The sequence below is a fragment of the Melanostigma gelatinosum genome (genome assembly GCF_949748355.1).
Source record: "Melanostigma gelatinosum genome assembly, chromosome: 20".
Classification (NCBI taxonomy): domain Eukaryota; kingdom Metazoa; phylum Chordata; class Actinopteri; order Perciformes; family Zoarcidae; genus Melanostigma; species Melanostigma gelatinosum.
The window spans coordinates 20961186-20977893 of NC_136653.1; the positions used below are offsets into that span (position 1 = coordinate 20961186).

The 16708-nt window shown below is 44.7% G+C and overlaps 1 protein-coding gene across 1 annotated transcript in view; it reads left to right on the forward strand.

The window, feature by feature from the left end:
* The first annotated feature begins 1021 nt into the window (after window positions 1-1021).
* LOC306794371 (sodium channel protein type 2 subunit alpha-like) overlaps window positions 1022-16708 on the forward strand; it is a 151952-nt gene continuing 136265 nt past the window's right edge. Inside the window, 1 exon segment of the mRNA XM_079292406.1 lies at window positions 1022-1148. The gene's annotated coding sequence lies outside the window, so the exon portion shown is untranslated.

Sequence of the window (16708 nt, forward strand, 5' to 3'; positions counted from 1 at the left end):
GACTGTCACATATTTCTTACACTCTGTTTTCAGTGATTATTTTTCAGAATTTCTTTTGAAAACCAGAATATATATTGTGCCAAATGAAAAGGAATATGTATTTAAATGAAGTTTAATCTTATTGTTGTAGATACACATGTATGTTAATATTCTGTTCATATTTTAGTATTATTGTTTCTTTTTACTTTCATGTCAATAAACAGTGAATTGATTGTTGATTCTTTGTCCTGATTCGTTCTGTTATTGATGATGAATATTTAATAATTGTTCTTCAGTACCTGCTCTCTCATCTCTCATGAGAGGAGTCAGGACCAGAGAGGCGGCAACGCGAGACAAACGGGACTCGGGGCGTAACCTCGCGATACTTTACTGACCCCCCCTCTGTCTCTCTCTCCGTCCGCGTGCGTGGGGCGATCAAGCGGCGGGGACGACGGGAGTCCGGCCGGTCAGTCCTACCGACCGACCTACAGACGCACCGACACGCAGCCGAACACTCCGTCTGACGGGACGAACTTCTCACGTCATTTCTCCAAAAGGTCAAAAAACAACAAAGAAAACAAAAGCAACAGCTGGAGCTGCACGAGGAGAGGACTTTTATTTTGAAAGCGCGTGTGTGGCTCTTGTTAATCATCACACCTGAGAAGCAGGAGAAGAAATAAAAACATCAGTTCGTGCTTCTTCTCTGAGGTGAAGGAGACTTTTACCGGATCACCGGAGGAGTAACGGAAGCTGAGCCTCCGGAGGAGTGAAGAAGTTGTGAGGATGTCGGAGGAAGCGGAGCAGACGGAGTGAAGCTGCCCGGTGCGCACGTTCCTCTCTCCGGCTGGACTGAAGCGCGCCTGCCGCTCCTCATCATCATCACCATCATCATCACCATCATCATCACCATCATCATCACCATCATCATCATCATCATCATCATCATCGCTCTGCTTGGATGTAAGAAACCCAAAACAAGCTTCTTCTTCCTCCTCCAAGATCTTCTTCAAACACTTTTACGCGGAGTTCCTGCGCTCATGGAGCGGCCACCTCGCGCCTCCTCTCCGGATGGGATGTGTCCGCTGTGATGCGGATGGTGTGACCTAAAAGAACCCCCAAAAAACAGCACAAAAACGAACCCGCAGTTTCCCAACGCAGGAGTTTCACATGTGAGTACATTCTTTGTTCTTACTGCGTAAAGGCTTCTGGGGATGTGCGCTCTGACCTCTTTCGTGGATCCTGACGCGACAAAAGCACCTGCGACACTGACTCTAAATCACGCCTGCTAAGCAGAAATATACATTTTTTAATTTAGCTCCAAACACAACACAACTTCCATCAGTTGGGCACCAAATGTCAGAATGTTTCCGCTCAACATGAAGATGAAACTACGTTTAAAACTCGTGTTTGTGCGCAAAGGCGTCAGAAAATGATGCCAGTGAAGCAAATCCAATTAAGAAAAGCGCTGATTTACACATAACCTCGACAATCACACAACTCTTCGCGTTGCCGATGATCGCTGACGCGCTCACGCGCTGTGTGGGTCGTTCTTGGGGCGCAGACTCAGTTGTGTCCTGAAAACACGCACTTTAAAGCGCATCTTGTGTGTTTTCAGCTTCTTTCTGCCTCCAGAGACTCAGTTTCCTCTGTTCCTATGCAACACAGCGCTCTGTCTCAGCCGAGACACCACTTTCCATTCATTCAGCGGCTCAGGTCATGTGACAAGAAGAGGAAACATTTATTTACCTGTTTTCTTCTTTGGTACAAAACTGTAATATTGTAATCTAGAAGTGCGCAAAAAGAAGCCTTTTCTATCATCGATCCTTCATTGCACACTTGAATGTTGCTCTGGTGGCTGAGCACAGATGTGGAGATGGATTTACAGCAAGATTTAAACGTGTTTGTATCTATAAAAATACACAAAATCCCTCTAATATTCATGCGTTTGGTTGCTGTTTTTATATTACAGAAGTATTCTTAAACGCATCGTATTTGCTTGATGATATAAATCATGTGCGAGCGTGTCGGCCTCCTGTGATCTTCCTCTGGTGCTGATTGGACTCTGAGTGTTCACAGAAACCGGTTGAATCTGTCTTCTGTACCTTTGTTCTGATGACGCAACGTGTTTGGATTTTTTGCATCGAATGTTTTGTCGCTTCAGGAACATCAGTTGAGATATTTGGATCATTTATTCATTCAACGACGGACTGTCTGTCGGCTGCAGCTTCCTGGTGACTTCAGGCTTCTGGATGAATCCGTCACATTCTGCTCACACCAAAACAAACAGCTTCTGAGATCTCGTCTTTCTTTCTCCCGTACGTACTTTAAATGCCTCAAAAATCCATATGCTCTCATAATGACGTCTTATATTCCTGCCATTACGGGAAAGACTCAAACCTGCATCAACACTAGTTGTGTTTTAAAAGTAGACGAGTCGACTCTGAAGTGTCCTTGACAGAAGTCCTCGAGCTGTTGTTGCCTTTAACCTCAGTGAGCAGCGACATACCTCTGAACGATACTGCGTCATAGATATCAGCAACCTCCGGTTCTTTAAAGAGAAGTCAGAGCTTCACGTGTTAAAGCTGCATTCTCTCTAGTGTCCACCAGGGGGCGACTCCTCTGGTTGTATAGAAGTCTATAGAAAATGACTCTACTTCTCTCTTGATTTATTACCTCAGTAAACATTGTAAACATGAGTTTATGTCTCAATCTCTAGTTTCAAGTCTTCTTCAATACAGCATGATGTTCATTTAGTACATTATGGTCCATTTAGAGTCACACAGACCATAAAGCAGGGGATGCTTTAGGGCGGGGCTTACAGTGATTGACAGGTCGACACCAGAGACGTACACGCCGTCTCTACGTCACGCCTCTTCAGTCCTTATATGGTCACTTCCTGTTCACTGGTTGATAAAAACAAGATGGCGACGGCCGTAATTGGCGAACTGGAGGCTTCAAAACATCCAGAAACCAACGAGAGACGTCAGAGTGACACCGTGTGGACATCGGTACAGTTGGTCTTTCATGAAGTCGGCGTCTTAGTCGTTGCAAAAAGATTATTGACCGACATATTTAGTCGTGTTTTCTTCATCAAAATGAAGGAACGACTGCAGGAAAAGGAGGAGAAAGAAGATTCTTCATCTTCTGCACAATCCTCTGATTCTCCTCGTGTGTCATATCACAGAGCAGCAGTCCTGCAGGAGATCTGCTGCTGCACGGAACCTGCTGACACATTTCTAACTCGTTCACTGGAAACTCCGTTCATGGGCGACGGCGTCAGGACTTCTTTCAGAAGCTTCCTGAATATTGCAGGAGTGTCGGAGCATGTTGTGGTGAATGAGTCCAGCCTGGGTTCAACATGGAGGAAAGCATGTATTTTTGGCTGTCGACAGAGTTTAATGATTGATGGAGAGATATCATAAAAACCTGTCACTCCAACATGTCAACTGAAACAAGAAGTTTGAACCGGACTTAATCCAATGTTGTTCTGAAATCTGATCTAAAGTTGCACATATCAAATAAAACGATGCCTAATTTGCCAATTGAAACACACATTTTCAAAGGAAAAGGAATTGTCTTGATGTAAGTGATCAGCTGGGGGAGTTTTCTTCTCCTGTAGTTTTATCGTCTTAAGGCTGAAGGTTTGTGTGAAACTTTGATTTCAGTGAAAGTTCAGACAGCTGCTGTGTCGACACCTCAAACACACGACAACAGGTGTGTGTGTGTGTGTGTGTGTGTGTGTGTGTGTGTGTGTGTGTGTGTGTGTGTGTGTGTGTGTGTGTGTGTGTGTGTGTGTGTGTGTGTGTGTGTGTGTGTGTGTGTGTGTGTGTGTGTGTGTGTGTGTGTGTGTGTGTGTGTGTGTGTGTGTGTGAGCAGCAGGCCTGACCTTTCCCTGCTAACGGGCGCCCGAGACAACACGAGCTGCTGTGTGAGGGACGAGGCAGCGACATCCCGCTTATTCCCGCCAACCTTTTGTGAAGCACAGTCTGCGTGTGAAAGCAGAGGAAGCTGCTCGATAGCTTTTTATCGCAGGTCTTGAAACCCCTCCTGAGTGCTCACAGTCCTCAGCGGCTGCTTTGCTTTCAGCTCCTTTTCTTGTGTTTCCTTCAGTGCGTTTTCGGGCCATTAACTCTCATGAAAGACGCAAACGTTCACGTCATAGTCCGCCACACGGCAGAGGGCCGGTTTCTGAGAGCATGATGAAGAATGAAATGGTCCGGAGCACGTGATCGGAACATCGTTTCTCTTTTTGACCGCAGGAACTTTTCCACAAAGATCAGCTGTGTTTTAAGGAACCGAGGTTCAAACAAACGCAGTTCCAGGAAAACACGCTGGCATGGTACGAAGTCAGCTTTAACATGGAGCAGGTGAAGTAGCAGGTGAAGGTGCGACGCGTCGTTGCGCGACGTTTATTACGTCAGTTATTTTGTTGAATTGTTACGTTGTCGCGTAACTTTGGTTCCTTAAGTTGTTATATTAAGACAAACAATGCTTTGTTAGTACAGTAAAAAGTACAATATTTAACTGGCAGACAAAGGTAAATACTGAAGTACTTGAGTATATGTACTTATACTCCCCCACTGGCTGCAGCTGAAGTCGTCCACAGAGTAAAACCTGATAAATATATATTTTATATATATATATTTTATATATATATATTTTATATATATATAAAATATATATTTTATATATATATATATATATATATATATAAAATATATATATATATAAAATATATATATATATAAAATATATATATATATAAAATATATATATATATTTTATATATATATTTTATATATATATATAAAATATATATATATATATAAAATATATATATATATATATCTATCAGCTGGTCTTCGGTCGGTCACCTGAGCCGAGGCCGGTGACTCAGCGGACACGGCGGCTCCGTGTTCGAGGCTGAGTCGGGACGGACAGACGAGCTTTAATCTCAGTGATCCTCTCTCTGCCAGAGAGCACGGAGCCGAGAGCGCTGACACTTTAATTATCTGTTATTCCTCTTCCTGTTAAAGCGGCTCGCGGGGAGAAGACTCTTCTCTCTCGTCCTTCAACGCTTTCACTGCCAGAGTCTCTGGAGACGGTGGAGTCGGCAGCGCCGAGGTTTAGAACCGATCCGCTGAAGACACTGATTGGTTAATGATGAGTGAATGAGTCCTCAGAGACGCTTCCTTAAACTGCTTGTGGATGTTTTAAAGACGTCAGCCGTGTTTCCGTTCACGTGTTTTTATTCACACTTTGAAGCCTCGCGTGAGAAAAGATGAAGAGAACCGGACACAACCGCCTTCATTGTTAAAAGTTCTTGGGCTCTCTTGAGGTGTCTTTGTGGTAAAAAGAGTTAAAGTCTGAACATGAAGGTGTACATATAAACAGTACCTCTCTGTATGTGAGTATTTCTCTGGACTCCGGTGTGCAGCAGACAGCGGTGACTCACAGGGAGAGAAGCAGAGAGCAGCGTCGGCTGTAATGGAGGTCTGACGGCCGACGCAGCTCTGAAGTGAGTGTTGGAGGAACAAAGAGGAAAGATGGCCGCTCAACCTGCACACAAGAAATAATCCAAAACACCAGAGAGGATCCGAGGACACGACGGGATGTTTGAGTCCTTGATGAACAGATTTGATCTTTTATTTCAGCCTCAGTTCATGATTCTTCTTGAGATGAAGAGTAAAAACGAATGTGTTCCATATGGTCACAGTCATCTGTCAAACATCTGGATCACTACGTTATCAGGTGACGCTGCGTTTCTCTTCTTCTGTGGTTTTGTGACTGTCACAAAGAGGAACAGGTGGAGAGAGAGAAGAAGAAAAACGCGGTTCTCTCGACTCGGCCTGCGGAAACATTTCATGTTTTCTGTTGAAACAAGAGATGCTATGCTGTTGCATTATGGGAAATGTAGGATGCAAAAGTGTCCAGAAAAACAACTCAAAGAGCTTCAGGATGAGCTTCACCGTGACTCCGTCCAGCAGCCGAGCAGGGTCAGAGGTCACGGCGTGATGTCATCAGGTGTTGAGGTGTTGATTTCGGCTCCTGATTTATTCCCCCCCCCCCCCCCCCCCCACCTCCAGCTCTGCTTCACTTCGAGTGTCTGGGAGCTTAAATCAAACGCACCCCGAATTGTTCACATGGCTTCACGTCTGTACAAGTATGGTGACAGAATATCCCTCCGTGTGCGTGTGCGTGTGCGTGTGCGTGTGTGTGTGTGTGTGTGTGTGTGTGTGTGTAGAGTTATCAATCACAGCCTGCGGATGTGTCCGCTTCTCAATCGTCACAGAAAGAATCCTCCGACACGGTGTTTGAACCCGTTCGTCAGGACCTCCCCCCGGAGCTCTGGGACCAGAACTCTCGCACAGAGACCGGCGTCACCATCAGGACCAGCAGAACCTCGTGGAGCGGTTCTGTACTTGAGCTCTTGAATGAGTTGTGATGAGCAGCAGTGAGGGAGGAAGAGGACCACGTGTGATTACTGAGGAGACTGTTGGGGGTTTGAGTCGCTTCAATAGCTTCTTCTTTTGTGGTGCCTCAGTAATGCTGTCGGGTGTAAATCAGGGCGATTGTACGCAGAGAAGAAGAGAAGAAGAGCTCACGCACCCAACAACAGAAGTCTTCATTACATCCTTTAAATAAGCAGCGACGGAAGAGTTCCTTCAGTTTAAACACAAATCACTTGTTCCTCTCAGACTCATTGAAGAGAACAAACTTTATAACTGTTGGACGTAAACAAAACAACATGAAGAGACAAATGGTTTTCAACCAGTTACACTGAAACACAATCAGTGTTTCTAGACCTGCAGAAATCTTCATTTTACATCAAAATATAATATATTTATCGTATTCAAATCAAAACTGAACTTAATGTTTCACGTTAGTTGTTTTTTCTGTGTCTGCTTTTCTGAAATTTACTTTTAAACTCTTAAACGCAGAAAACACATCACGATGTTATGAAGCTGTTAATGAGTTAAAACCGGAATAAATGACCAGAGATTAGTTTCTGTTGGATCAGAACAGAAGGTTTAGTCTAGTTCACTTTAGTTTAGTCTAGTTCACTTTAGTTTAGTCTAGTTCACTTTAGTTTAGTCTAGTTCACTTTAGTTTAGTCTAGTTCACTTTAGTTTAGTCTAGTTCACTTTAGTTTAGTCTAGTTCACTTTAGTTTACTTTAGTCTAGTTCACTGTAGTTTAGTCTAGTTCACTTTAGTTTAGTCTAGTTCACTTTAGTTTAGTCTAGTTCACTTTAGTTTACTTTAGTTCACTGTAGTTTACTTTAGTCTAGTTCACTTTAGTTTAGTCTAGTTCACTTTAGTCTAGTTCACTGTAGTTTACTTTAGTTCACTGTAGTTTACTTTAGTTCACTGTAGTTTACTTTAGTTCACTGTAGTTTACTTTAGTTCACTGTAGTTTACTTTAGTTCACTGTAGTTTACTTTAGTCTAGTTCACTGTAGTTTAGTCAAGTTCACTTTAGTTTAGTCTAGTTCACTTTAGTTTAGTCTAGTTCACTTTAGTTTAGTTCAGTTTAGTCTAGTTCACTGTAGTCTAGTTCACTGTAGTTTAGTTTAGTTCAGTTTAGTCTAGTTCACTTTAGTTTAGTTCAGTTTAGTCTAGTTCACTGTAGTTTAGTCTAGTTCAGTGTAGTTTAGTCTAGTTCAGTTTAGTTTAGTCTAGTTCACTGTAGTTTAGTCTAGTTCACTTTAGTCTAGTTCACTGTAGTTTACTTTAGTCTAGTTCACTGTAGTTTACTTTAGTCTAGTTTACTTTAGTCTAGTTCACTTTAGTTTACTTTAGTCTAGTTTACTTTAGTTTACTTTTGTCTAGTTCACTGTAGTTTAGTTTAGTCTAGTTTACTTTAGTCTAGTTCACTTTAGTTTAGTTCAGTTTAGTCTAGTTCACTGTAGTTTAGTCTAGTTCACTTTAGTCTAGTTTACTTTAGTCTAGTTCACTTTAGTTTAGTTCAGTTTAGTCTAGTTCACTGTAGTTTAGTCTAGTTCACTTTAGTCTAGTTTACTTTAGTCTAGTTCACTTTAGTTTAGTTCAGTCTAGTTCACTGTAGTTTAGTCTAGTTCACTTTAGTTTAGTCTAGTTCACTGTAGTTTAGTCTAGTTCACTTTAGTTTAGTTCAGTTTAGTCTAGTTCACTGTAGTTTAGTCTAGTTCACTGTAGTTTAGTCTAGTTCACTGGAGTTTAGTCTAGTTTACTTTAGTTTAGTTTAGTCGTCTGGTGTTTTAGCTACGATGTGTAATTTATTAGAAACATGTTCACGATGTTCAGTGATGATTTGACAGACGGACGGAACTAAAGAATTGTACAGTGTAGAAAATAAATACACACAACTGTACATCGTATTGTACATCGTATTGTACATCGTGTTGTACATTATATTGTACATTTCATGTTAACATGAAATGTTAACATGAAATGTTGTTCCACTCTGGGAAGTGAACCATCAGATTTATTATTGAGATCATTCTTACGAATTTAAAACAAAATCTGAGACTTTAAACATGAATAAATTATCACGAGAATAAGATTTCTACTTGAGAGTAAGAGTCAGTGTGAAAAGTGCAAAGAGACAACTAGACCTCAAGTAACCAGAATATAAACTAGTGAGAGAGTCAAAGTATAAAAGTCATGGCTGAAAATATAGAAGTCTTTTCTGTCTCTTTGCAGTTGTTTGGTTTCTCTTTGTAGTGTATCTCTGTCTCTTTGTAGTGTCTCTCTGTCTCTTTGTAGTGTCTCTCTGTCTCTCTGTAGTGTATCTCTGTCTCTCTGTAGTGTATATCTGTCTCTCTGTAGTGTATCTCTGTCTCTCTGTAGTGTATCTCTGTCTCTCTGTAGTGTATCTCTGTCTCTCTGTAGTGTATCTCTGTCTCTCTGTAGTGTATCGCTGTCTCTCTGTAGTGTATCTCTGTCTCTCTGTAGTGTATCTCTGTCTCTCTGTAGTGTATCTCTGTCTCTCTGTAGTGTATCTCTGTCTCTCTGTAGTGTATCTCTGTAGTGTCTCTCTGTAGTGTCTCTCTGTAGTGTCTCTCTGTCTCTCTGTAGTGTATCTCTGTCTCTCTGTAGTGTCTCTCTGTCTCTCTGTAGTGTATCTCTGTCTCTCTGTAGTGTATCTCTGTCTCTCTGTAGTGTATCTCTGTCTCTCTGTAGTGTATCTCTGTCTCTCTGTAGTGTATCTCTGTCTCTCTGTAGTGTCTCTCTGTCTCTCTGTAGTGTATCTCTGTCTCTCTGTAGTGTATCTCTGTCTCTCTGTAGTGTCTCTCTGTCTCTCTGTAGTGTATCTCTGTCTCTCTGTAGTGTATCTCTGTCTCTCTGTAGTGTATATCTGTCTCTCTGTAGTGTATCTCTGTCTCTCTGTAGTGTATATCTGTCTCTCTGTAGTGTATCTCTGTCTCTCTGTAGTGTATCTCTGTCTCTCTGTAGTGTATCTCTGTCTCTCTGTAGTGTATCTCTGTCTCTCTGTAGTGTATATCTGTCTCTCTGTAGTGTATCTCTGTCTCTCTGTAGTGTATCTCTGTCTCTCTGTAGTGTCTCTCTGTCTCTCTGTAGTGTATCTCTGTCTCTCTGTAGTGTCTCTCTGTCTCTCTGTAGTGTATCTCTGTCTCTCTGTAGTGTATCTCTGTCTCTCTGTAGTGTATCTCTGTCTCTCTGTAGTGTCTCTCTGTCTCTCTGTAGTGTATCTCTGTCTCTCTGTAGTGTATCTCTGTCTCTCTGTAGTGTATCTCTGTCTCTCTGTAGTGTATATCTGTCTCTCTGTAGTGTATCTCTGTCTCTCTGTAGTGTATCTCTGTCTCTCTGTAGTGTATCTCTGTCTCTCTGTGGTGTATCTCTGTCTCTCTGTAGTGTCTCTCTGTCTCTCTGTAGTGTATATCTGTCTCTCTGTAGTGTCTCTCTGTAGTGTCTCTCTGTCTCTCTGTAGTGTATCTCTGTAGTGTATCTCTGTCTCTCTGTAGTGTATCTCTGTCTCTCTGTAGTGTCTCTCTGTCTCTCTGTAGTGTATATCTGTCTCTCTGTAGTGTCTCTCTGTAGTGTCTCTCTGTAGTGTATCTCTGTCTCTCTGTAGTGTATCTCTGTCTCTCTGTAGTGTCTCTCTGTCTCTCTGTGGTGTCTCTCTGTCTCTCTGTGGTGTATCTCTGTCTCTTTGTGGTTGTTTTGGTCTCTTTGTAGTGTCTCTCTGTCTCTTATCTGGTCATTTCGAGTCTCTTCTTGGTTGGCATACGTGTCTCCCTGAGTTGACATTTTGTCGGTGCAGGCCAGAGGGGGCCCCTGACCCTTTGGGCCCCTGACCCTTTGGGCCCCTCTGGCCTGTATTTCTTCATTATTTCTTTCCTCCCGATCATGATAAGCTGCTCTCCTATTGGCTGTTCGTGGCCAACAAACACAGAATGCAGCGAGGCTTAAATTCAAAAGCTCGTACATAAAAATTGACGGAAATATTTATTTCCACTTCCTCTCACTTTAGCTCTCCGTGTCTCCTCTTTATAACCTGCTCCACCATCTGTAAGTATACAGCATATCATCGGCATTAGAGTGCACATAAAGGAAAAGATAAGGAGCTCATCCATAACAATCAGACCCTCTAATGATGCTCCAATAGAAACTAATAGAACGCTCAGCCGCCATCCTTCCATCAGCCTCCTGCTCTCCAGCCTCCTGACCTTTGTGTTAGCACATAGCAGAACACATCACTGCACTTATGCTGTTTATAGATGCAGGAGGTATACAGGAAGAGCAATAACGATAAACACTGGTGAATTAAAACCAGCAGAATCAAATGCTCCCTGCGTCTCACGTGGCTCTTTGTTTGAGGCGGTGGAGCGGGCCGATCGTCTTGCCAGTAATGCTGTCGATCGGTACTTTGGTATTTAGAAGCTCCTGTTTCTCTGGACTCCCCGTCCCATGTGGGGGTGCTGCTGTCTCCGCTGGCTCCGCTTCAGACTGGGACACGACCAGCAGGCGCCGGCCCAAGCGCCGGTCCGGTTTCTTTGGCCGCGGTCGATTTCTATTCTTTTCCTGGCGGCTCCCCGGGCCGGCGTGTTGGAGTCCTAAAGAGGACGTCCAGGTGATCTAAGTGGCCCCGATGATGGAGGTCCTCGGGGTCTGCGGACAGCTGATTGTGTTTCAGAAGAAAACATTCCAGCTCGGGGACGGTGGCGCGGCTGGAGAGTATCCCAGCATGCACTGGGTGAAAGGCAGGGAAACACCTCGGACAGGTGACCGTCTGTCTCCGGAACAAAGACGTCTCCTTTAGAGGACGACGTCTCTGTCCTCGTGTTTCAGCAATAAAGTACTCACGAGTGTGTATATAAATAGACGTGTGTGTATATATACTTTTGTGGAGCTGAAAGTACTTCTGTAGTTTTACTATGTGATCTTGATAATGCTATTGTACTTTTACTGCATGAAGCTGATAGTACTTCTGTATTTGAAATGCGTCAAACTGATAGTACTGCAGTACTTTAACTGCAAGAAGCTCAGAATACTTCAGTACTTTAACATGAAGCAACATTTAAAAGACCGCAGCAGGAAAACCTCTTTAAAACACACTTAACTTCTGTATAAATCAACAATCATAATGATGGAAAAAATGTAAAAATTTTCTTAATTTTTACTGTCACAGTCATGCAAATTAAAACAAAAAAATGAATTCATTAAAAAGTGTGTGTGTGTGTGTGTGAGAGATCAAGTGTCCTTGGGACTCGTTCATCTGTTTACTGGTTCAACAACAGACAGAAAGAAACAGTCATACAGACCAGAGATCAGCCATCAGCTCTTGTGTGTGTGTGTGTGTGTGTGTGTGTGTGTGTGTGTGTGTGTGTGTGTGTGTGTGTGTGTGTGTGTGTGTGTGTGTGTGTGTGTGTGTGTGTGTGTGTGTGTGTGTGTGTGTGTGTGTGTGTGTGTGTGTGTGTGTGGTCGATGCTCGACAAGAAAAAGAAATCTTTATCAATATATTTAGTTCTCTACTGGTCTCTAGCTGTGGTCTGGATCTGTGGTGGTTTTCATATCTCCTCTGGGCCCTCCTGGTTTCCCGTTTGTATATCTTCCGCTCTGGTTTTCCCATCTGATCTGATCCCTCCCTCTGGTTTCTCTTTGGTTCCGTTCTTCATATCTCCAGAGAGAGAGAGAGAGAGAGAGAGAGAGAGAGAGAGAGAGAGAGAGAGAGAGAGAGAGAGAGAGAGAGAGAGAGAGAGAGAGAGAGAGAGAGAGAGAGAGAGAGAGAGAGAGAGAGAGAGAGAGAGAGAGAGAGAGAGAGAGAGAGAGAGAGAGAGAGAGAGAGAGAGAGAGAGAGAGAGAGAGAGAGAGAGAGAGAGAGATTAATCGGCCACGAGGGACGACAGTGAGAGGAACAAGAGAACAGCATGACACACACACAAGCGAGCAGAAAGAACAACAGAGTTGAAGAGACAAGGTGGGAGCAGAGAGACTCAAATGGGATAAATCTAACTGGGTCGCTGTGTGTGTGAGAAAAGGCAGAATCAATAGAAAGCATATTAAGCTGATCAGCGTCATGCCAGGTTTGAGAGGAGAGAAGAAGAGCACACACACTGTTGATGCATCTTCACTTCAGTTTGTTTTCTCTTCATTGTTTCTTGTTCTTTCCTTCCCTACGTCCTCATGTCCTCTGTCCTTTAACCACCGACGATGTGTTTTATGTGCAGAAGAACAAGTTGAGGACAAAGCGACTTCTACTCCTTCACGGCTTTGATTTGATTTTGTTCCACGATTACACTCCGAACTCGTCACTGAAACAGGTCCTTTAGATGGAACGAGTAGAAAAGAAGCCAAACTTCATTCTCCTGTGATGTCTTTCTTCCAGGATGCACGAGCTACACAACCTGTGAGACTTAAAATGTCCACAAAGAAACATGACGACCACTAAGAGACACAACACGACCACAGAGAGACACAACACGACCACAAAGAGACACAACACGACCACTAAGAGACACAACGCGACCACAGAGAGACACAACACGACCACAGAGAGACACAACGCGACCACAAAGAGACACAACACGACCACAGAGAGACACAACACGACCACAGAGACACAACACGACCACAGAGAGACACAACACGACCACAGAGAGACACAACACGACCACAAAGAGACACAACACGACCACAGAGAGACACAACACGACCACAGAGAGACACAACACGACCACAAAGAGACACAACACGACCACAGAGAGACACAACACGACCACAGAGAGACACAACACGACCACAGAGAGACACAACACGACCACAAAGAGACACAACACGACCACAGAGAGACACAACGCGACCACAAAGAGACACAACACGACCACAGAGAGACACAACACGACCACAAAGAGACACAACACGACCACAGAGAGACACAACACGACCACAGAGAGACACAACACGACCACAGAGAGACACAACACGACCACAGAGAGACACAACACGACCACAGAGACACAACACGACCACAGAGAGACACAACACGACCACAGAGAGACACAACACGACCACAAAGAGACACAACACGACCACAAAGAGACACAACACGACCACAGAGAGACACAACACGACCACAGAGAGACACAACACGACCACAGAGAGACACAACACGACCACAGAGAGACACAACACGACCACAGAGAGACACAACACGACCACAAAGAGACACAACACGACCACAGAGAGACACAACACGACCACAGAGAGACACAACACGACCACAGAGAGACACAACACGACCACAGAGAGACACAACACGACCACAAAGAGACACAACACGACCACAGAGAGACACAACACGACCACAGAGAGACACAACACGACCACAGAGAGACACAACACGACCACAGAGAGACACAACACGACCACAGAGAGACACAACACGACCACAGAGAGACACAACACGACCACAGAGAGACACAACACGACCACTAAGAGACACAACACGACCACAGAGAGACACAACACGACCACAGAGAGACACAACACGACCACAGAGAGACACAACACGACCACAGAGAGACACAACACGACCACAGAGAGACACAACACGACCACAGAGAGACACAACACGACCACAGAGAGACACAACACGACCACAGAGAGACACAACACGACCACAAAGAGACACAACGCGACCACAAAGAGACACAACACGACCACAGAGAGACACAACACGACCACAGAGACACAACACGACCACAGAGACACACAACACGACCACAGAGAGACACAACACGACCACAAAGAGACACAACACGACCACAGAGAGACACAACACGACCACAGAGAGACACAACACGACCACAGAGACACAACACGACCACAGAGAGACACAACACGACCACAGAGACACAACACGACCACAGAGACACACAACACGACCACAGAGAGACACAACACGACCACAAAGAGACACAACACGACCACAGAGAGACACAACACGACCACAGAGAGACACAACACGACCACAGAGACACAACACGACCACAGAGAGACACAACGCGACCACAAAGAGACACAACACGACCACAGAGAGACACAACACGACCACAGAGAGACACAACACGACCACAAAGAGACACAACACGACCACAGAGAGACACAACACGACCACAAAGAGACACAACACGACCACAGAGAGACACAACACGACCACAGAGAGACACAACGCGACCACAGAGAGACACAACACGACCACAGAGAGACACAACACGACCACAGAGAGACACAACACGACCACAGAGAGACACAACACGACCACAGAGACACAACACGACCACAAAGAGACACAACACGACCACAGAGAGACACAACACGACCACAGAGACACAACACGACCACAAAGAGACACAACACGACCACAAAGAGACACAACACGACCACAGAGAGACACAACACGACCACAAAGAGACACAACACGACCACAGAGAGACACAACACGACCACAGAGAGACACAACACGACCACAGAGACACAACACGACCACAGAGAGACACAACACGACCACAGAGAGACACAACACGACCACAGAGAGACACAACACGACCACAGAGAGACACAACGCGACCACAGAGAGACACAACACGACCACAGAGAGACACAACACGACCACAGAGAGACACAACACGACCACAGAGACACAACACGACCACAAAGAGACACAACACGACCACAGAGAGACACAACACGACCACAGAGAGACACAACACGACCACAGAGACACAACACGACCACAAAGAGACACAACACGACCACAGAGAGACACAACACGACCACAAAGAGACACAACACGACCACAGAGAGACACAACACGACCACAGAGAGACACAACACGACCACAGAGAGACACAACACGACCACAGAGAGACACAACGCGACCACAGAGAGACACAACACGACCACAGAGAGACACAACACGACCACAGAGAGACACAACACGACCACAGAGACACAACACGACCACAGAGAGACACAACACGACCACAGAGAGACACAACACGACCACAGAGAGACACAACGCGACCACAAAGAGACACAACACGACCACAGAGAGACACAACACGACCACAGAGAGCCACAACACGACCACAGAGACACAACACGACCACAGAGAGACACAACACGACCACAAAGAGACACAACACGACCACAAAGAGACACAACGCGACCACAAAGAGACACAACACGACCACAGAGAGACACAACACGACCACAGAGAGACACAACACGACCACAGAGACACAACACGACCACAGAGAGACACAACACGACCACAAAGAGACACAACACGACCACAGAGACACAACACGACCACTGAGAGACGCAACACGACCACAAAGAGACACAACACGACCACAGAGAGACACAACACGACCACAGAGAGACACAACACGACCACAGAGACACAACACGACCACAGAGAGACACAACACGACCACAGAGAGACACAACACGACCACAGAGAGACACAACACGACCACAAAGAGACACAACACGACCACAGAGAGACACAACACGACCACAAAGAGACATACCATGATGACAAAGAGACACAACAAGTCTTTCTCCTGGTGGTAAAGCCTTTTGCATGTCTGTGCCACATTATCTCATAATCCTACATGTGTAGTTGTATTCGTAGTACTAGTAACAGTAGTAGTGGTCTTCATTTCAACCTGCTGTTGGTCAACAAATAAGAAAACAGACAGACTTTGTCACCATCAGGATCATTTCATTGAATCTCAGTCAGAATGAACAAGATGTGATCAGCGACAACTTGTTGCTCCCTAAAGCTCTGAATACTTTCATTTCAGAAGTGATTCCTTCGGTCCGCTCTGTCCCTCCAGCAGCAGTCAGTCACACTGTGACGGCTGCAGTCGATTTACAGCCTCCTCCGCTATCAGCTGCACAAGCAGAGCAGAAGTGTGTGTGTGTGTGTGTGTGTGTGTGTGTGTGTGTGCACGCGTGACGAAGCTATAACAGGGTGATGAGCTCGCTCGTCTGACCTCCTTTGGTGCTAAATTAAAATAAACCTGAATATTGATGCCAAATGAAGGTGTGTGTGTGTGTGTGTGTGTGTGTGTGTGTGTGTGTGACTGAGCGATGACGAGGCTTAAAGCCGGCCACTCTGGGAGATTACCTCGATATGAGTTTGGATGGAGGACACACACACACACACACACACACACACACACACACACAGATTAGATTCTTGTCGAGTCATTTA